The 19,721-nt window shown below is 46.3% G+C and overlaps 1 protein-coding gene across 3 annotated transcripts in view; it reads left to right on the top strand.

Moving 5' to 3' along the window:
- SLC16A7 (solute carrier family 16 member 7) overlaps window positions 1–19,721 on the top strand; it is a 148,123-nt gene that overhangs the window by 8,066 nt on the left and 120,336 nt on the right. Inside the window, exon 1 of one of the 3 annotated variants that reach the window (XM_073327957.1) lies at window positions 13,178–13,213. The exons of the other annotated variants lie outside the window; for them this stretch is intronic. The gene's annotated coding sequence lies outside the window, so the exon portion shown is untranslated. Of the gene's footprint in view, window positions 1–13,177; window positions 13,214–19,721 lie in introns of those variants that run through there. 3 annotated transcript variants of the gene reach the window in all.

The following is a 19,721-nucleotide window of genomic DNA, read 5'->3' as shown; positions in this document are numbered from 1 at the left end:
CCGTGGCATGGCTAAAGTAGACCCTGTCCCCCCACTCCAGCTGTCAACTGTCTTCGGCGATCGGGTCCGAATGGGTTTCCTGCTGGAAAACCACAGAGTACCCTCCCTCCCGAAGGAAGGAGATCACCTGGGACCTGCAGAGAGCCATCCTACAACCCCGGGTGTTCAACGTTGCGATGGTGAGAGGTGTCATGGGGAGGGTTGGGGGGGTCCTCACTGGCAGGGACGCTCGCATCTCCCAGCTGGCCATGCAGCAGTCCGTGACCCATCCCGTAGGTGAGTAATTGTTCACGGAAGACGCGGACCGTCCAGTAGGCCGTGGCATCCCACTTCCCCATCCCTTTACCTTCCCCCATGAGGGCACTTGTGGCCTGGAGGATTTGAGAAAATCCTGGAGAGGAAGTTGTACCTTGTTGCGGGAGCCATGGACATCCTCTAAAAACTTCCGCAGCTCTCCTCGCAGCTCATGGGGGGTGGGGTTACGGTTTCCCAGTTGTTCCCCGGTGGGGCCCTTGGTGCAGCCCTGTGGTCCACTAAAATGGAGAAGCAGGGTGCGGACCCCCGATGGGGTGGCTGATGGGCTGGAGCTTCTAGGCCTGCCTCAAGCTCTGGGGCGATAGGGGGCGGTGGAGGCAAAATAGCAGCTCCTAATGGGTCGGGGCAGGAGAACACAAACGCCGCTCCCTGGGGGTCATCAGTTGGGAAAGGGAAGGAGACAGCCCCGGGGGCGGCAATGACATTGCAGGAGGTAAATTGGATAGGGGTAGGGGCAGGGCAAAGGCGAGGTTCTGGGTTTCGGGAGGCAAGCAGCTGTATGGTGGCACCTCCCGATTAGGCTCAAGGGTTAACGGGGTGGGGAGGGAGCTCTCAGTGACACTGGGTGCGCGCTCTGTGGTGGATTTAGCGGCCACAGTATCAGGAGGTGGATTATCTTCTGTAGGGCCCCTGCCCCGGAAGGAAGTCAATTGCTCTGTACCAACGGGGAGTGCGCCTGGCGACTCGTGTCCCGGCCGCATGGCGCCAGCTGTCACCTGAGTAGGCTCAGTGGTCGTCAGCGGGGTGTAATCAGCGGCTGGGTCGGTGGAGGAGTCCAGGGGCTCCTCGGAGGTGGGAGCGGAAGCAGCAGTTAAGGGGAGGGAGCATGGGGAAAAGAGGGGTGGAGTGAGGTCGCCCAGATCGAGATTTGCTGGCAAAAAGTTGTCCTCCCGCTGGGTGGCCGGGGTCAGATCTAAGGTCTCGATCTCCTTGACCGAGAGGAGGAGAGGACACTTTCCGCCGCTCCGGGGTTTTCTCCGCCGGCACCCGCCACGACAGTTGCCTTGGGGTTCACGGGGGCTTCGGGTAGCGTCAGGACAGAAGGGGCTTCCTCGAGGGTCTCGGACGAGAGGGTCTCCCATGGAGGGGAGACACTACCCTCCGGTCCTGCCACATCTTTCCCGGCTGACACCAGTGGATGGGACGCACTCTTAGGAAAGTGGAAGGTTCCGCATCGGTGCCCCCCTTCCTGGCCTTTCGGGGGGCCTCTGCCTCGGGTAGATGAGGCGGAGCTCGAGCCTTCCACTTGCCTCGCTTCCCCTGGACTAGGGCCCAGTCCTCCATGGCATCATCTGGGGGCTGGTTAGCAGGAGTCGTGTCAGGGGGTAAAGGCGATGGCTCAGGGACTTGAGGGGGAATGGAGGGGCAGCATAAGGGAGGGAGGATTCTCCCTGGGACAGGCTCTCTCCCATGCCTGGTGGTATCTCTGCCACACCCTCCTCCATAGGCCCCGCTAGATTGTCAGCAGCGAGGGCGGGGCTCTCCTGCTTGTCTGGGCATTGTAGGGGAGGTGCCCCTTGGGCTTGAGCGGGCGTAATGGTGGTCCGAAGGGGGGGGGCAGGTTTGGGTACCGGGTGGCAGGGGCGTCGGCAATGAAGGGGCCAGGTGCTCAGGGATTCTCAGGGATCCCAGGTGCCCCTCCTTGCTGGGCTAAGGGGCAGTCCCTCCGGACATGTCCCGACACCTGGCAGAGATAGCACCGGGCTTCCCCCGTGGAAAAGTACACCCGGTAACGGGCCCCCTGGTGGGGGGCTAGGAAGGACCCTTCGAGCTCCACTCTGTCACGCACCAAAAGTTGCACTTGCCGGCGGAAGGAAAAAATGTGACAGAGGGTGGGGTCCTTGCAGCCCAACGGGAGAGGGCTGATAACAGAAACAGGTTTCCCCAGGGTGGAAAGGGCAGGTAGCAGGGCAGCACTGGGGAGAAAAGGAGGGACAGAGGTCAGGACCAGGCAGACGGCTAGGTCCGCCACGGCTCTATGGGGACAAACACCCCCCCCACCGCCAGGCCCTTCTCCACCGCTTCCTGGGCGGCAGCCTCCGATGCTAAGAAGAAAACAACCTTCCCGTATATTTCGGAGGCTGCCACAATGGCCGAGGGCCCCACCACCCTTGCCAACGCCTGCATGTAGGTCTCCACGTGGGGCGAGGCGGGCACCAGGAGGCATCAGACACCATGCTTCCTTGTCATGGTGGGAAAGGGGCCCTGGCCGCTATTGATGGTGGCGGAGGCGGTGGGTGGGAGAGGGGGGGCTGCTGCTGCCCAGGCATACGTCCTGGGGGCTGAGGGAGGGACATCCTCAGAGCTGGTGGAGGGGGCGCGGGGGAGGACGCCGTGGTTGGTGGTGGGGCTGCAGCAGTGGGTTGGCCCCTGCCATGGAGGGCCCGGTGGTTTTGGCAGGGCCCTTCCCCTTCTTCTTGCCCTGGCCTTTCCTGCTGGCGGGGGGGGGGGGGGGGCTTCCCTAGAGTCTGGGGAGGCGATGGGCATGGCAGCAGTGGAGGTCACCCCGGTGCCCTCCATTGCCGATGACCCAGCGGGGGCGGTGGCAGGTGATTAACAGGAGTTGGGGTCAGGTAGAAAGGGACAAGCTGTGGGGTGGACAATTCGGAGGGGGGGCACATGAATAGTTTGACTTTGTGTAATGACACATGCACTCCCAGTCTTTATTCAAGCGTAAGTTAATTGAATCCAGTTTGCAAAGTAAAACTATTTCTCCATGTTTATTCCCCCCCCCCCGCCCCACTGTTCCTCACACATTCTTGTCAACTGCTGGAAATGGCTCACCTTGATTATCACTACAAAAGGTTCCCCCCCCCCCCCGCCTCCCCGCTCTCCTGCTGGTAATAGCTCACTTTACCTGATCACTCTTGTTACAGTGTGTACGGTCACACTCATTGTTTCATGTTCTCTGTGTATATAAAATCTCCCCCCTGTATTTTCCACTACGTGCATCTGATGAAGTGAGCTGTAGCTCACAAAAGCTTATGCTCAAATAAATTTGTTAGTCTCTAAGGTGCCACAAGTACTCCTTTTCTTTTTGCGGATACAGATTAACATGGCTGCTACTCTGAAACCTGCAATAATATACCGTATTCTAGAATTTATGTACTGTATTTGTAAGTAGTGTACCAGAGGTTCAAAGCACAGTTCTGTACCGCTTGAGCTGAATACACAGTACAGTTGAGACACATTACAGACTAGATATCCAGAGACTGGCGTCCAATCTCGAAGCAGTGCAGGTATTTTTTTGTTCCTTTCTTTCTCTGACCCCCCACTGATGGACTAACATTGAATGTTTTCACATAAGAAGTATGTTTTAATGAAATATTTGAATGAGGAGAGGATGGTTGTTGTGCCCTACTCGTCTTACCTAAAAGGCATTGTAAGCAATCATGGTGGGGTCTAGGGAATGCCACAAAGAATCAGTGCAGTAGGTCTGCACTCTCTTTTGCCACAGAGCTGTGCTCTGTCTGGGTGGTCTGTCCACTGTAGCCCAGAGAGGTTTGGGGCATGAAGCGGCTGGAGTGATCAGATCAACTGGCCACTACTGTCCCCCAAATAGGATGCTATTAAAGTACACAGAATACAGTAACAGTAGTGGAATATTTCTGCTAGATGGAAGGATACCCTTTGGTTCTTGTGGAACATCCCTGTGCAAAGTTAATGTAGTTAGGTTTTGTGCATTGGAAAGGATTTGGGCCATGATGTACAAGGAAAGGGAAGTGGTTCCGCACATAGGGGCAGCATGGAGCAAGAGTGAAGATGAGAGATAGAGGCTTGTGTGACGGAAAGGAAGAGTGAGTGGGAATGTGATGGGATGTGTGTGTGCCTTGTAGGACACTGAAGAGGTTAAATCCCTTCAGTATGGGATAAGCGAAGAGATTCTCCTTCTTCCACTCCTCACAGTGACCACATCTGCTGTCAGATTTTGAAGGATGGCTCTTCAGCTGGGGCTCAGTAATAATACTAGTCCCATAAGAGTTAAGGGCTCCAGCAAGCGAGGAGGTGATTATTCTTCCAGTCTAAGCAGAGACGACTGTGTTTCGTAGAGCCACATAGCTGAGATTGTTGGTCTGTTGGTTATTGCCACTGTTACAGAGGAGAATTTGAATTGTTTAGTTGATCCCTACCTAGATTCATTAACTGTGTGTTTATTTCTGTCACCTCGCTGAGAAGAGGACTCTTCATATTTGTTTTCCCGAAAGGATGGACCGGAATTGTTTAGCTGAACCCTACAGAGAAGGGAACATTTTTTGTATTTGGTTAAACTCTGGACCAAGGGTGACCCAAAACTGCTCCTTTGACTCTATCATAAGGGAATCCCCCTGTTTATTTCCCCACCTACTTGAACGGTTTATTTTGATGCTTCTGGGGAGAAAAATTGACTGTATTTTCCTGCCAAGAAATAGACCTGAAGAACTGTTGCTTGACCTAAAGAGAGAGGGACTTGTTAAAATGTGTTTGAAATTTTGTTTCCTTCAAGGCATTGGTGATTCTTTGTTCCAGGTTAGTGTATTGTTGACATTTTCATTGGGAGTAAGCAGAGTGATACGAGAAGAGAGAAAGGGAGGAACTAAATGGTAGAGAGCCTTGAAAGTGAAGACAGGACATTTATTTTACATGGGTCCTAAGGTGGATTTGCTTCTAATTTTGGGTCAATCCAGCATCACATTCATTGACTTTCTGATTTCTGCCACCCTGGACGCCTTGGTCATAACCCTACGATGAATCAATAGCTCAAGCTGCCTGAAACCCCTTTTCCACTGGATGGCTTGGAAGAGACTGGCACACTCCAGAAATTAGGAGAAGCTGGGCTGGGAAGAAAAGTTTTTGGCCTGGAACCTATAGTCAACCATAGTTCTCTGGGAGTTGGTGCTTTGCCCTTGTAGACACAGTGGATAGAAATTGAAACCTACCTCTTTATGACTATGGGGTAAATCAGGCACCTGTCTATAAACAAAGTCACTATTTCAATTTCCAAATATTCTGCAGCATCATTAGACTTATATGTTTAAAACATATCAAAATGAAGCCCTAGCTCTTAGTGTAGTGTCCATTTACATTTTTTTTTACTATCTACCTTAATCAAATCAAATCAAATCAAACTTCTCTGGAAAAATTTGACACTGCCTCCCACAAACACAAGGCTGTAAGCTATTTAGATTCAGATATCTCAGTTTAGATTGTAAGATTCTGGGGCTAGGGACCATCTCTCTTACATGTGCTGTACAGGGCTGAGAATAGTGTTAGTGCTTAACAAATAAATAAATTCACACCCATAAACCTTGCTCACTTATCTTTAAGGATGCTGAAGTGAATTTCAGAACAACACAGCCATTAACAACCAAGGAGGTTGCCAGTAAAGACAGTGTTAACATCCCACCCAATCTCAAAATTTCAATTCACCTCCCTCTACCACCCACACATCACAGTGCCAGCCAAAGGAGGTTTTGAGTCCAAGGCCAGCATTAACACCATCTAGTGCAGGGATTCTCAACCTTTTTCTCTCTAAGCCCCCCCCTCAACATGCTATACAAACTCCAGGGCCCGGCGCGGGTGGGGAGAGGGTCTCAGGGCATGGGTCTTGGGCATAGGCATAGTTTGACTTCTATTTGTGGGGGGTAGGGGCCAGCGGGGCTTGAGCCACCTCCACATGGCGGGGTCCAGGGAGGGAGTGCCACCTCCAACCCCTGACTCACCTCAGCAGGCTACCTGGGTTGCGGGGGATGGGGGGAGATGTAACCAAAAATTATAACTCAAAGGTGGGGAGCTTAGCTCAAAAAGTTTGAAAACAGCTTAGGGTGCAAGGATGGGGTACCTAGGGGCTGTGTGTGGGCAGGGGGGTAGCTCAACTTGCAGGGAGGAGGTAGCTGGGGCTGTGTGCACACAGGGGGTGTCTGTGGGTGCAGGGACAGAGGTGGCTAGGGGCTGTGTTCCAGCAGGGGGTAGCTCAGGGTGCAGGGAGGGGGGTGGCTAGGTGCTGTGTGTGGGCAGGGGGTAGCTCAGGGTGCACAGAGGGCATAGCTCAGGGTGTAGGGAGAGGGTATTAGGGGCTGTATGCTGGGAGGACTCCCCTGCAGTCCCTGTTTCCGGAGGGGTGTGCCAGCCACAGAGCCGGGTCTCCCTGCCTGGGGCGCTCTTACCGGCTTCCTCTGTGGCAGCAAAGTGGGCTTGGAGCTGAGGAGCAGCTTCAACCTGGTGCCCCAGCAGGAGAGGAAGGAACGCTGCTGTTGGCTGCTCCATGGCACCAACCAGAGCAGCAGCTGCCCCGCACTGCCCGGCTCCGGCTTCCTGCCTCTGACCTGGCCAGAGGGCGGGGAGAGGAGATGAGGGGGGAGGCATGGAGCTGCCCCTGGGACTGCCGTGATCTTGCACTACAGTTTCGGGGGTGGGAGGCAATGCCCTGCATGTCCCCAACTCTGCCCATGGGCTCAGGGCTTCTGCCCCACAGGGAGCACCAGGGCTTGGGGCTCAGGGGTTCAGCCCTGCACCACCCAGTTTCAGCCCCGCAGGGGGCACCAGGGATCAGGGTTCAACCCCATGGGGGCATCGGGGATTGGGGTTTCAGCCCCACGCCTCCCAGCTTCAGCCTTACAGGGGACACTGGGGATCATGGCTTCATAGAATCATAGAATATCAGGGTTGGAAGAGACTTCACGAGGTCATCTAGTCCAACCCTCTGCTCAAAGCAGGACCAACTCCAACTAAATCATCCCAGCCAAGGCTTTGTCAAACTGGGCCTTAAAAACCTCTAAGGATGGAGATTTCACCACCTCCCTAGGTGAACCCCTGGGGATCAGGTCTTCAGCCCCGCACCTCCTGGTTTCAGCCCTGCGGGGGCACCGATCATTAGGCTTCAGACGCGGGGCCCCACGGCCCCCTTGAAAAGGCTCACGGACCCCCAGGAGGCCGTAGACCCTCTGGTTGAGAACCGCTGATCTAGTGGCTATACTCTAGTCTGGACTGTGTCAACCAGTAGCAAGAGTCAGTGGCTGCTTAACCCAGCAGTAGGATTCAGCAGCTGTGTCACCCAGTGGCCAGGGGAAGGGGAACCCAGCCCCCTCTGCTTTACCAAGTTCCAACCCAGGGCTCAAAGAAACAATAATTCAAATTGCACAGCACAGGAGATGGGCACCCCTACCTCTGCTGTCTGGGCTACTTCCTATCCCAGCTTCAGATCCTCTTCTGGTATCACTGGTCTGTCTTGGGGTCCCCCTTGGAGTTCTTTGGGGCCACTGTCTGGATGGTTTCCCTCTTTCTGTGGCAGTTTGGCATCCATGGCTGAAGGATCTGCAGCAGCTTGACTGTGAGGCCTAGTCCCAGCTCATGGAAGCCCCAGCAGCTCCTCTGCAGAAGGCTGCAGCACCCACCTTCTCTCCTGCTTAGTCAGCCCAGATTGAGCTGAGTTGCTCCATTTTGAACCCTCACTCCATCTGGAGCAACTCCTTAACCCTCACCTCATCAGTGTGGGGTTGGTACACTCTGTCACAGGGCCCAAATGTGCTCACTGTCTCCTTGCTTCCATAGCAAACACCCTTTCCTTTCTAATATGCAATCATGTCCAGGGAACACATTCAGTTCCTCAGAATAATACTCAAATACACAATCTGAACTTTGAGCTAAGAAAGATATTTACACTTTCTCTCTCTCTCTCTCAGTTAAAGTGAAATGAAAGAGCTCTGTTACAATGGTGGTGGTAAAAGAATCCAAAAAGGACTGAATAGACTAGAAAAGTTGTGGACACATATCAATGGCCTGAGTGTATGCTACTTTGCAAGAATTACACTGTTTAGAAAATAAGTTAGAAATTTAGAGTTTTATGGCTTCCCTTTTCAGTTGAGGCATTGGCTTACATTCAGATAACAACCACACCTTTAGCTCTGCCCTAATAGAGTTACATCTATGAGGTCATCTCAAAATGACTAAGAAAGCACTTTGTTTGTGTTTGTTTATAGTTGGGCTTTAGGGAATCTGTTCATCTGGATAACTTTAAAAGAGAAAAGTTCATTAAAAGATGAAAAATTGGGAAGACTGAGGGAGAAGTAGAGCTGTAGCGGAGTCATCTGCCATGGAGTCTTGTGGTGATCAGGGCTTCACATTCAGTTGTACAGGAGTCTCTGTTTAGCATGGACTTCGTGTGGTGCTGTGCCGTTGAGGCACTGGCTGGATGGCGACAGTTTTAGTAGGGGGAGATGAGGCAGCCAGCATCTCAGGGTGGGTGAGATTGTGAGACAAAAGTGAAGAGAGAAAGGTGGGCGACAGGAGTACCAGTGGCAGAGGCTTGAGCAGAGGTGGGGTTGATTCTAGGGATTTGTGGGGAAATGGTGGTACATTGTTGGTTGGGGGATCAGAGACATTGGCAGCTGGTTTAGGTTCAGCTGGGGGATACTGAGGGATCAATTGCAGGGAGTCATGAGGAATCTCCTTAGGTAGTGTACCCACTAATTCCTCTGTCTGTGGGCTGTAGTTTACCCCTCCCATGTGGTTGGTCAGTCTGGCGAGCTGTAGAGTGAGGGGGTCAAAGCTATTGCCCAGCTGCTTCCCCATTATTTCCTGTTCCTTTGGGGGCACTGTGCAGATGAAGAAACTCTCTTTGCCTCTTCAGGACCCAGGTGCTGTAATTCTGTCTGGTCTTTATATGGGCTATACAAGATTCTTTGTCTTTGCACCCCAGTGCAACACAACACAATGCATAAGGGCCAGGGCACACAACACTAAGAAATATGACATATTGTTTAATTTTCAGACTTAAATTTTTCTCATATGCAACACACTCAAACATATTGTTGTTGAGTGATGTCCCACCCCCTGTCAGATCTTATTATTTGGACTTGGCATCTCAGGCTATTTCTACCCTACAGACTTACAGTGTCACAGCTGTACCGCTGCCTCTGCTCTGCTGTAAGGTCTCCCGTCTAGCTGCTCTATGCTGGGTGGCAGAGAGTTCTCCCATCGGCATAATTGAACCACCCCCAATGAGTGGCAGTAGCTCTGTCGATGGGAGAATGTCTCCTGCCGACATAGCACTGTCCACACCAGCCCATCTGACGGTGAAATTTGTGTCAATCACACCCGTGATCGACAAAACTTTTGCCAACAAAAGTGCTAGTGTAGACAAAGACTCTGCTGTTATCTTCATTCCTAAATGTTAGAACTGGTAAAATAATTCATAATGAACATTTGATTGGATGAATTTTACCTCTTTTTCTGAGAAAGAATAAACTAAGGGATTCTTGAATTTGTTGTTAAAAATGTGTCTTCACCAAATAATTCTTGTATTGCGAGTCAGTTGTGAGCAGTTCATTGTGAATATTCCATGTACATGCCATTACATAAGGCAATGGTTATTGTTCAAGGGTCTGATTGTTGCCCTCTTGGATGACTTATACAGTATAGCAAACAGTGTGAATTTTGAATTGTATTTACAAGTCTAAAATTAGAAATTTCTGCTGTTGTTGGTTAACTAGACAATCAAAATTTGTGTTTACCAAAGAGTACATAAAATTCAGTTTTCAAGAGTACTTGCATTAGTAAAGCTAGATGGCTACCATATTAGTAGAAAGCAGGACCCAGCCTATACACAGCATCTATATACTTTCCATGACATAGCTAAAATTAGCTGGACAGATATACAAATTGCAGACTTCCTGAGTTGCACATTTTACAAGCATAGCAAAACAAAATCCTGAACACAATGTACTGTGCTGCATGTGATTTTCAAAGGCTCATAACTCGGTCAAATTGAAATAAATTTTCTCTGCAGCACATGAGAATGCTATTCCTATGCCAAATTTCAGCTTTCAACACCATGCCAATGTGACTGTGGGTTTGCTTCAAAGAAAGTCATAAGAATATGTTTATTGTAGAAAATATTCACTCTCCTTTCACATCAACAGGGCTATACTGATTCTGTTTAAACTTAAAATAAATAAATAAATCTTAAAGCAGAAAACAAGTTTGAAAAGAATCAGCCCAAAAGAAAATTGTGCGTGTCCAAAAGCAGGTAGTTAGAACATAAATGATTATACAGCATTAAGTATAGTTAGTATACAGCTGCCACTCCTGCTGTAATGTATTATGACGATTAGTTATCTTATTAGTGACATAGCTGGATTGTGACAGAAGGATATGATATGGGAAAATAAGAATAAAGGAACTAATATGTCAGCTCTGAGCACCACAGTCTGAAAATTAATAGTATCTATGAATAAATCATGAATTGTATAGAACAGATAGTAGTGAGAAGTGAACCTCATCTGGTTGGGAGGTTCAGCTGAGTTTCTGAAAGTCTGAATATTTACTGGAAACTTATTTAAAGATTTCTCATGATCTCCCGGACACCACCTCCACTTCTTTCTCGAGTCTCTGTCTGTCTCCCACTATGACTTCTCCAACTGGCTGTCCCTCTCAGTACCCCCCCTTCCAGTGACTCACCTCGTCCTTCCTAGTCTTGCTTTTGCTGACCTTATCATGAGGTTGTTCTCTTCCTTCAGAGGAGGCCTGCTTCTGCTTTTTGCTTCCTTCTGTGGGCATCAGGCTCACCTTCAAGGGTGGTGCCTGCAGCTACTCCCTCACCCCACGTTTACCTTTTATGGACGTGGAAATCTTCAGATGAAGGCCCTATTTTCTCTCCCCCTGATCCCCCTACCTGCCCAACAAAAAATAAAATAAAAATAAAGACAGCAAGTAGGGATCCTGTGAAAGGACGTGTAACCCTCTACTGAAGGCCACTGCAGGAGGGGATTATGTTTGCTGACACAAATATATAGGAAAGGATATTCACAGATATAAACAGAAGTTGTTGAACTGTGACAGAGAATCCAGCAGGAAAAATAGCCTGTTTTCTATTTCTGACCAAAAAAAAGGAAATAGGCTATCGTTCCTGCTGTGTCAGAGTTCAACAACTTGTGTTTACCACCCCTCTGTGTTTTGTGTTTACCACCTCTCTGCCCTCTTCCTTATGTACTTATGTCAGCAAACATAATCCCCTCCTGCTGTGGTGTTCAGCAGAGAGTTGAACACCCTTCTACCGGATCCTTTCTACTTCTTTGGTAACTGAGGCTTACCTATCACTATTCCCCTTTATCTTCAAGTACACTTCATCCCTCCTAAAGGAACCAGGTCAGATACAAATTAAACTTTCAGACGTCACAGAGATTAATTAAATGATTATATTTTCTCATTATTAAACAAGTCTTAAACAGGAGGAAAAAAACGATTTCTTTATTTAAACAAACTCTTATATTGGGTTTGCACATACTAGTCCCATAACTAATTTCAGTGTTTTAGCAAGATAACCACCAGGCTTAGAAATGCCGATTGTAACTAATTGTTATTTTCAGATAGATTTAATTCATAGTGAAAATTGCTTCTTACCCTGTGAACTTTCAAAAAGTGCTGGGCAGAGCAAAATGGGAAGTTTTTTTATAAAATCTGTTTCAGACACTGGCGAAATTCACATATCAAAGTAGTTGATGGTGTGAAACCTTGGAGGTATTAATATCAGTTGTACAGTGAATATTTAGGGCAAGTTTAGGTTTCAATTTATTTCTGTACCTTAGGCTACAGAATTTGTTTTCCATGTCATTTAGACATGTAATGTCAACTCTTTCAGCACTGAGTCATTCTTATTGTATGCTGAGTCAAATGCACATAGAGGACTGTGAAAAACAGCATTTTCACTGATCTCATGACATTAAAAACCATTTAATCTTTTTTCTTTATTTTTCTATTTTTCACAGAAAAAATGTGGTAATTTTTGCAATCAAAAAGGGAAAAATCCTTCTGTGTGAAAATGGTGAATGCATTTTTACATGGGGCTAAAGGGTGAAAAGTTGTAACTTGTTTTGGATAGATTTTTGCCTCTTATGCATTCATTCATTTTCCCACATATATTCAAAATGATTAGATTTCAACCATCTTCAAAACTGAGAGTTTTTGGAAATAAAATAAAATAAAATAAAATAAAAACCATGCAGCTCTAAAGCAAAATCTGTAGTATACATGTGGGAAGATATCTTTTTAATTAACGCAGCAGATAATAGTGGTTATTAACACATATAATGTTCTAATTATATTATAAAACCTAATGTGAAATGTCTGTGAAAACTTAGTATGTCTGTGAATTAATCTGACTAAAGAAATCTGTGAAATATAAATCCATATTTATAGTTAATTGCTGGATAATTTCATGTACATCAGAAAAAAATACATTTTGGTAACATGGTTATTGCAATATGAATGTCTATTTCATGTTTTCAAGAGTATGCATGTGATATTTACTGCATAGTTGGCTTTAGTGTTTGTTTGATCTGTCAACTGAAATAATAACTAGTGATGATTTTCACTCATTGTACTTCTTCTTAAATGACATAAAAGACCCATGAGCTCTGTGTGTGGAACTCCTATTAACATTATCAATAGACTGAAAACCCTAGTTGCCCCTAGATGTGGGCGTTCATGTTGGATTCTTGTCTGAATTTTTTCCACATGTTTTTAAAACTATTGCTGTTCATGCAACATGAAGAATTTATAAAAGGTAGATTTTCATAAATTTTAAGATACACGGTGACAATCAGAAAAATCCTCTATAGTAGATGAAGAAGCTTTATGAGAGATCCTAGGTGGACTTGTATAAGTATTAGGGAAGAACAACAGTTTTACTGTGTAACTTTCCCTCTTATGAAAAAGTATCGAGACGGAAGCACCATAACTTCATACATGTATGTAATTTGAGATGCCTGTTCCTTTGGCTATTGGTTGTTAGAAATAAACAATAAAAACATTATGTTGTCATAAACCAATCAGGACTACAAAGAGTCTTTAAATGCTCAGACTATCTGAAGTCCCTATAGCAATCAAGACTAGATTATTAGCTTGGACAGCAGCCCTCTTCCAGGTAATGTATCACTTTCTATTTTCTTTTACCTTTGCTTACTGATAATAGATAACTTGCATGGATTTATCTAGTAGTTTGAAACTAACTGAACAATTAAAGGTAACAAGCCAGTGTTATACAGAATATTGTGTAATACTAAAGTATTATGATTATTTCCTTATATAACACCACTGTAAAGACAAGTATGAAGACAAGGATCCTGTCCGAAAGAGTTATAACAAAAAATAGCATGGTTGAGTGATGGCACTCACACATTCCTTGTTCAGACACTTTTCTTTGTATATTTTGTTACTATTTCTGTGAAGAGAAAGTGTTTATCGAAGATGAGTCTTGTGAAGAGGAACTTGAAAAAAAAGGGAAATAGCACTGCAGATATGGTCAGGAAAGGGGCTTCAGAATTAGTGGACACAGAAATAAGTTACAGAGGCAGGAGTGAGCTTTCATCTACTGTGGAAAAGCTGAGAGGGGCCAGTAAAAAGATTTGGACATGGTTGAATCAGGCAGATGATTTTTGTGCAAGTGTGGAGAAGGGAAGACCAGAATCAAGGATGGCAAAGAGGATCAACTCTGTACATCTTCAAAGTGTGCAAACATTTTAAAGAGACAAGATAGGTAATATCTTTTATTGGACCTATGCTGCAAACAATCATTTTAACATATTCACTTAAAAGGTCTTACTGGGACGGGCTCTTGAGATAAGCATCTTTATTTTTATGAGGGTTTTGGGCAGACAGCAATAATAAAATCTGTCTCTGGCATAAAACAGAATACAAAACACAGTAAAACAGAAACAGCGAGTGAAATGCAGGACACTGAGCAACATTGGGCAGTTACACATTCAGTTCATTTAAAACTTTTAAAATAAGGGACTATAAGTTTCTTGAAAGCAAACAATATGAGAGTCTGTTTTAATGACATTGTCTCCCACCACTAGTTTTAGCTCCAGGCATTTTAAAATTAATAGACTGGTTTTGAGTGAAGCACGTGTGACAGCAGTTTTCAACTTTTTATTCATTATGTACAAAAGTAATTAATTTTTTTTGCTAATAGCTAATGCACCAGTAATTTTCAAATAGCTGTTTACACACAATTTAAGGCAAAATGTTGACTGAGTTTTTCATGAAGATAAATTGATGATTGTTAGGGTTGTCTTTGTGAAATCCATATTATAACAGTTTAGAGACAGGTTTCAGAGTAACAGCCGTGTTAGTCTGTATTCGCAAAAAGAAAAGGAGTACTTGTGGCACCTTATAGACTAACCAATTTATTTGAGCATGAGCTTTCGTGAGCTACGTGAGCTGTAGCTCACGAAAGCTCATGCTCAAATAAATTGGTTAGTCTATAAGGTGCCACAAGTACTCCTTTTCAGTTTAGAGACAGAAAGCCTGATGCTGAATCTCCCATTGACTTCTCTAGTGCAGGAGTAGGGCCTAAGAGCCAGCTCCTCAGGTAATATAACACAGCTCCTTTGAGGTCAATAAAAGTGTGCTGAATTACACCAGCTGAGGAGCTAGCTGTAAATGTATCAAAATATAAAACTGAAAATATGGGTAACTTCAATGGTTATCAGAACACTATGCAAAAGTAAGACAGTTAATTATAATGTTGTGAAACTTGCATTACACTTTTTTATTGATCCTCCTTATTGCTTCTGTACTGAGAATCACTGATATAATTTAGATTTTTGCGGGGGAGAGGCAGGATGTTTTGTTTGTTCTTAACTGGACAGGAAATAGTTTTTTCTGTGTGATTGACACATGTTTAAATTAGAAACTGCTTTGTTTCTGAGCAACTGCCATTAAGGCTGCTTAAATTAAGTTTTTGCTGTGATACCCATGGCAGAACCAATGTCGCGTAATGAAGATTTCAATGCCCCATGCTTTGGTGATTGTAGCATACTAACAGATTTTAAAAGTATGTTAATAAATGAAAAGTTTAAATAGCTGGTGTTCTGTACATAGTGCTGAGTACCAGGCTGAAAACGAACACTTGTGGTGTAGGATCATATTGACACACTTGAAGCCTCAGGTTTAATTGCGGATCTGGGTCTAGATCCTTAATTTTGGAAGGCTTAGATCAGCGGTACTCAAACTTCATTGCACCGTGACCCCCTTCTGACAATAAAAATTACTACACAACCTCAGGAGGGGGGACCGAAGACCAAGCCCACCTGAGCCCCATCTCCCTGGGTGGGGACCCAAAGCTGAAGCCCAGAGGCTTCTGGCCTGGGCGGGGGGCATGTAACCTTAGCCCGGGCAGTGGGGCTTGAGTTTGGGCTTCGGCCCTGGGCCCCATTAACTCTAACTCCAGCCTTGGTGACCCCATTTTGCGACCCACTTTTGGGGTCCCTGAACTAGGACAAGTAGTATGGCTCTTCCTGTCTCTCCTTGAAAGATCCTTCTTTTGCTTTAAGCGTCTGCTGTTCTTTTGTTAAGTCAAGTGTAGGCTCCAGGTTGGCCCCTGCATTTTCAGTACATGCAGGTGTATTTGCATAAGATGTGAAAATGGCCCTCATTGTTCAATACCCAGCAGAGCAAGCGAGGCATGATGAAAAAGGGCAATAGGTCAAGATTTTCAAAAGTATCTACATTGACTTTGTATGGGACTTGGGCTCCTAAGTGATTTAGGCACTTTTGGAAAAACCCCTCCCTGCTATTGACAGAGGCTCTGGAATGACATGGGTAGCCATCTCAGTATTCATAAATAAGCAAGGGCACTGGGAGCACAAGCAACAGCCTTCGTCCTCCTGGGTCCTGTAAGGCAATGTAGACCTAGATTCATAGGGGAATCACGAATGCTATAGGCAGCAAGGGACATTTCAAGGGAGAGTGGCCCATTAACACCTCTGCAGTCAGGACAAAAAGAGAATTGCAGAGTCAGGCCTTTTATTTAAAAAAAAAGATGTTATCTACTACGAATATACCATATCCATCGATGTAGTATTTGACTACTGTAAGTGGGACTCTACCAAATTCACGGTCCATTTTGGTCAATTTCACCCTTACAGGATTTTAAAAATAGTAAATGTCATGGTTTCAGATGTTTACATCTGAAGTTTCATGGTGTCATAACCATGGGGATCCAGACTCAAAAGAGGGCATGGGGAGGTTGCAAAGCTATTGCAGGGGGATCACGGGATTGCCACCTTTACTTCTGCGCTGCTGCTGGCGGGAGTGCTGCCTTGAGAGCTGAGCTGGGCTCTGAAGGTCAGCGCAGCCACGGAGCTTCTTGCAGCCAGGGGAGGTTCCAAGAAGTGGGTCTGACCTGGCCGGAGGAGCAGCCCCTGCAGGGGAAGAGGAAGTCCTGTCCTTCCCCAACCAGGCCAGAACTAGAAGCTGGGGCCTGGCATGCAGTAGGAGCCCCCGGCAGGGGCGCCCCAAGTAGCGCAGAGGAGATCAGACTCTCTTCCCCTACAATAGCCAGGTAGCACGCGAGAGATCAGATTTCACAGCTGTGAATTCGGCAGGGCCCTAACTATAACCTCTTCCCCTAATAGATTTATGGCTTTGTCTACATGGGCAAGTGAAAGACAAAACTTTTGTCGCTGAGAGGTTAAAAAAACACATGCCCACAATAGCCAGATATCACGCGAGAGATCAGATTTCACAGCTGTGAATTTGGCAGGGCCCTAACGATAACCTCTTCCCCTAATGGATTTATGGCTTTGTCTACACGGGCAAGTGAAAGATAAAACTTTTGTCGCTCAGAGGTTAAAAAAACACACGCCCCCGAAAGACAAAAGTTTTGTCTATGACAAGCACTTGTGTGAACAGCACTTTGTTGGCAGGAGCACTCTCCTGCTGACAATGCTAACGCCGCTCATTGGGGATGGAAGTTTTTTGTCAGTGCCAACAAACAGCGGCTACGCTGTGCTCCTTTTAGCGGCAAAGCCATTTCACTAAAAGCTGGATAGTGTAGACATAGCCTATGCCAGGGTTTACACTGCAAGATGTCAGTATAAACTACTATGAAGCTAGCCAAGGGTGTGAATATGCAAAATATAATTATGAAGTTAAAAGGGGATTGACAGGCCCTCAAAGAGAACCCTCACATTCAAAAGACGAGCCTAGGAACTTAAATTCTTTACTCAGTTAAACACAATCATAGACTGAACAGAGAGACTGGATTTATTGCTTATGACAACACTCTGTAACCCACTAACCCCTCCCCCCCTTTGTCCTATGACTGCAAAGGTGTTAATGGGTCACTCTACCGTGCATGGTCCCTTACAATATGTGCTAACTACTTATGCTAAACAATCTGTTCCACCTTGCAATTTACTGTGAATCTGGGAGTACCTTTCCCAGACCTGAAGAGCAATGGGGTGTGGCTAGACAATTTGTCTGTCTCTCCAACAGAAGTTGGTTCAAAAAAAGATGTTACCTCTCCCACCTGGTCTCTATAATATTCGGGGATCAACATGGCTCCAAGTAGACTGCAAAATTACAGCACTATTCAGTTGCAGCTTTGTTTTTTGGGTTTGGTTTTTTTGCACAGTTCCAAAGTGACACGGACAATATTGCAACTTAAAACTCAGTAGTATTTTGTAATCCCCTTTTAACTTCATAATTATATTTTGCATACAGTACTCAAATACTACATTGATTGCCATGGTATAGATAACTATATTCATAGTAGATAGTATCTTTGTTTTAATTGAAGGGTCTGACTCTTCCAGTCCTTTTCAGGTAAAATTACTATTAAAGTCAGAGTTTGTCTGAGGACTTTTCTACACTTGCAGTGCTGCAGTTGCACTGGTGCAGTTGTGACGCTGTAGTATCTAGTGAAGACACTACCTATGTTGACGGGAAAGTTTCTTCCATTGGCATAAGTACTCCACCTTCCTGAGAGACAGTAGCTATGTTGACGGGAGAAGCCCTCCCATCGACATAACAGTGTCTACATTGGGAGTTTGGTTGTTATAACTGCATTACTCAGTCAGGGGTGTGGATTTTCCACACCTTTGAGTGATGTAGTTATACTGACATAAGTTCGTAGTATAGACCAGGGATGAGTAAGGACCCCAGGACTGGGCTCAAGCACTTTAATAATAAGAACTCAGGGATACGGAAAAGTTTAATTTATTTGTTTCTCTCTGCTTGGACAATCAAAATGAATTGGTCAGTTTCATTTTTATTTAGAGGCATTTTCAAATCAGTGTTACTTTTTGGTTCTCATGTATTATTTAATTTAATTAGGTGTATTAAAAGCAACAATGAAAATTCCAAGTTTCTATGCAAAACTAAAATAAATATTAGGGCTGATAAAAAGTTAAAGAGGGATGGGGGATGTAAATAATAAGGTTTGTGATACATCATGGCCAGAGGGCAGCAGGAGAGTGTTAGAAGGGAGCCTTATTCCCTGCAGAGGGAAGAAAGTTTGCTATAGATTAATTAGAGCAACTTAAGTCAGTCACCTGATAAACCCTCCTGCTTCAATCAGACAAGGGAAGGAGTTGAAGCAGAGTGGATTGGTGTTGGAGCAGAGAGCAGTTTGGAGGAGAAGAACACAAGAGTGACTAGGTGCTTCCTATCCCCGCAGATATTCCATTTCCGGGTACAGCATAGGGCCGGAAGCCAACACGGCAACGCTGATGGCCTATCACGACAGCACTGCCTCTTGTCCCAAGTAGCCCAACCCCATGGTGTTGAGTGGGGGGTGGGATATGTGATACAGCATGGCAGGAGAGTGTTTTTTTTTTTTTAAAACAGAAAAGAATTTTATTTGTGTAACACTTACAAGGAATCACCAAAAAGGATAAAGCAAAACTATGCAACAAAACAAAAGCAAACACAAGGTATAACATAGCAGCCTTCAGGAGGGAGAAGTGTTCAGGCTAGCCTGGGCCCAGAGCGGGGGGCTTCCTCAACACTCGTGGTCTTCCACCCTCCTGAGTTACCTGGTGGCCTAGAGCGGGGGGGCTTCCTCGACACTCATGGTTTTCCACCCCCTCGAGTTACCTAGTGCCACGCCCAGTGTCACCAATTATTCTTCTCCTGAGAGTGCCCGACAAGATGGGCACGGCTGCGAGGTGGGCGGTTTGGGGGTGGGGGGGACGTACACCACGTGTGATAGGACCCCTCCTAGGTGACAGTGATGATGGTATCCACAGCGGCAATGGCTGGGGTCTCTCGCTCTTCCCCTCAATCAAAGGGTCAGACGGAGGGAACCGGATGGGGTCACCGAGCAGAGAACCTCGGACAGCACCCACTGCTCCTCGAAGGCGTCAAGGGAGTCGGTGGACGTCGCCCAGAGGAACTCTGCCCGGACACATGAATGTACTGAGGATCGGAAAACGGCCCTACAATCGCAGGATGCTTCATTAGCCAACCTCCCCTCTCTGGTTTTATAAATGGCTGTTTTAGCTAGGGCTAGGAGGAGGTTAACCAGAAGATCTCGCCATTTTGTGGGGCCATGGATGGGGATTGTGTAGATAAAAAGGGGAAGGGAAAAGTGTAGCCAAAAGCGTAATAAAATATTCGTGAGGAGCCGAAAAAGGGGCTGCAGC

The sequence above is a fragment of the Lepidochelys kempii genome, chromosome 1, assembly GCF_965140285.1.
Source record: "Lepidochelys kempii isolate rLepKem1 chromosome 1, rLepKem1.hap1, whole genome shotgun sequence".
Classification (NCBI taxonomy): domain Eukaryota; kingdom Metazoa; phylum Chordata; order Testudines; family Cheloniidae; genus Lepidochelys; species Lepidochelys kempii.
Note: the sequence above shows the minus strand (reverse complement) of the source record. Positions and strands in the feature narration are given on the sequence as shown.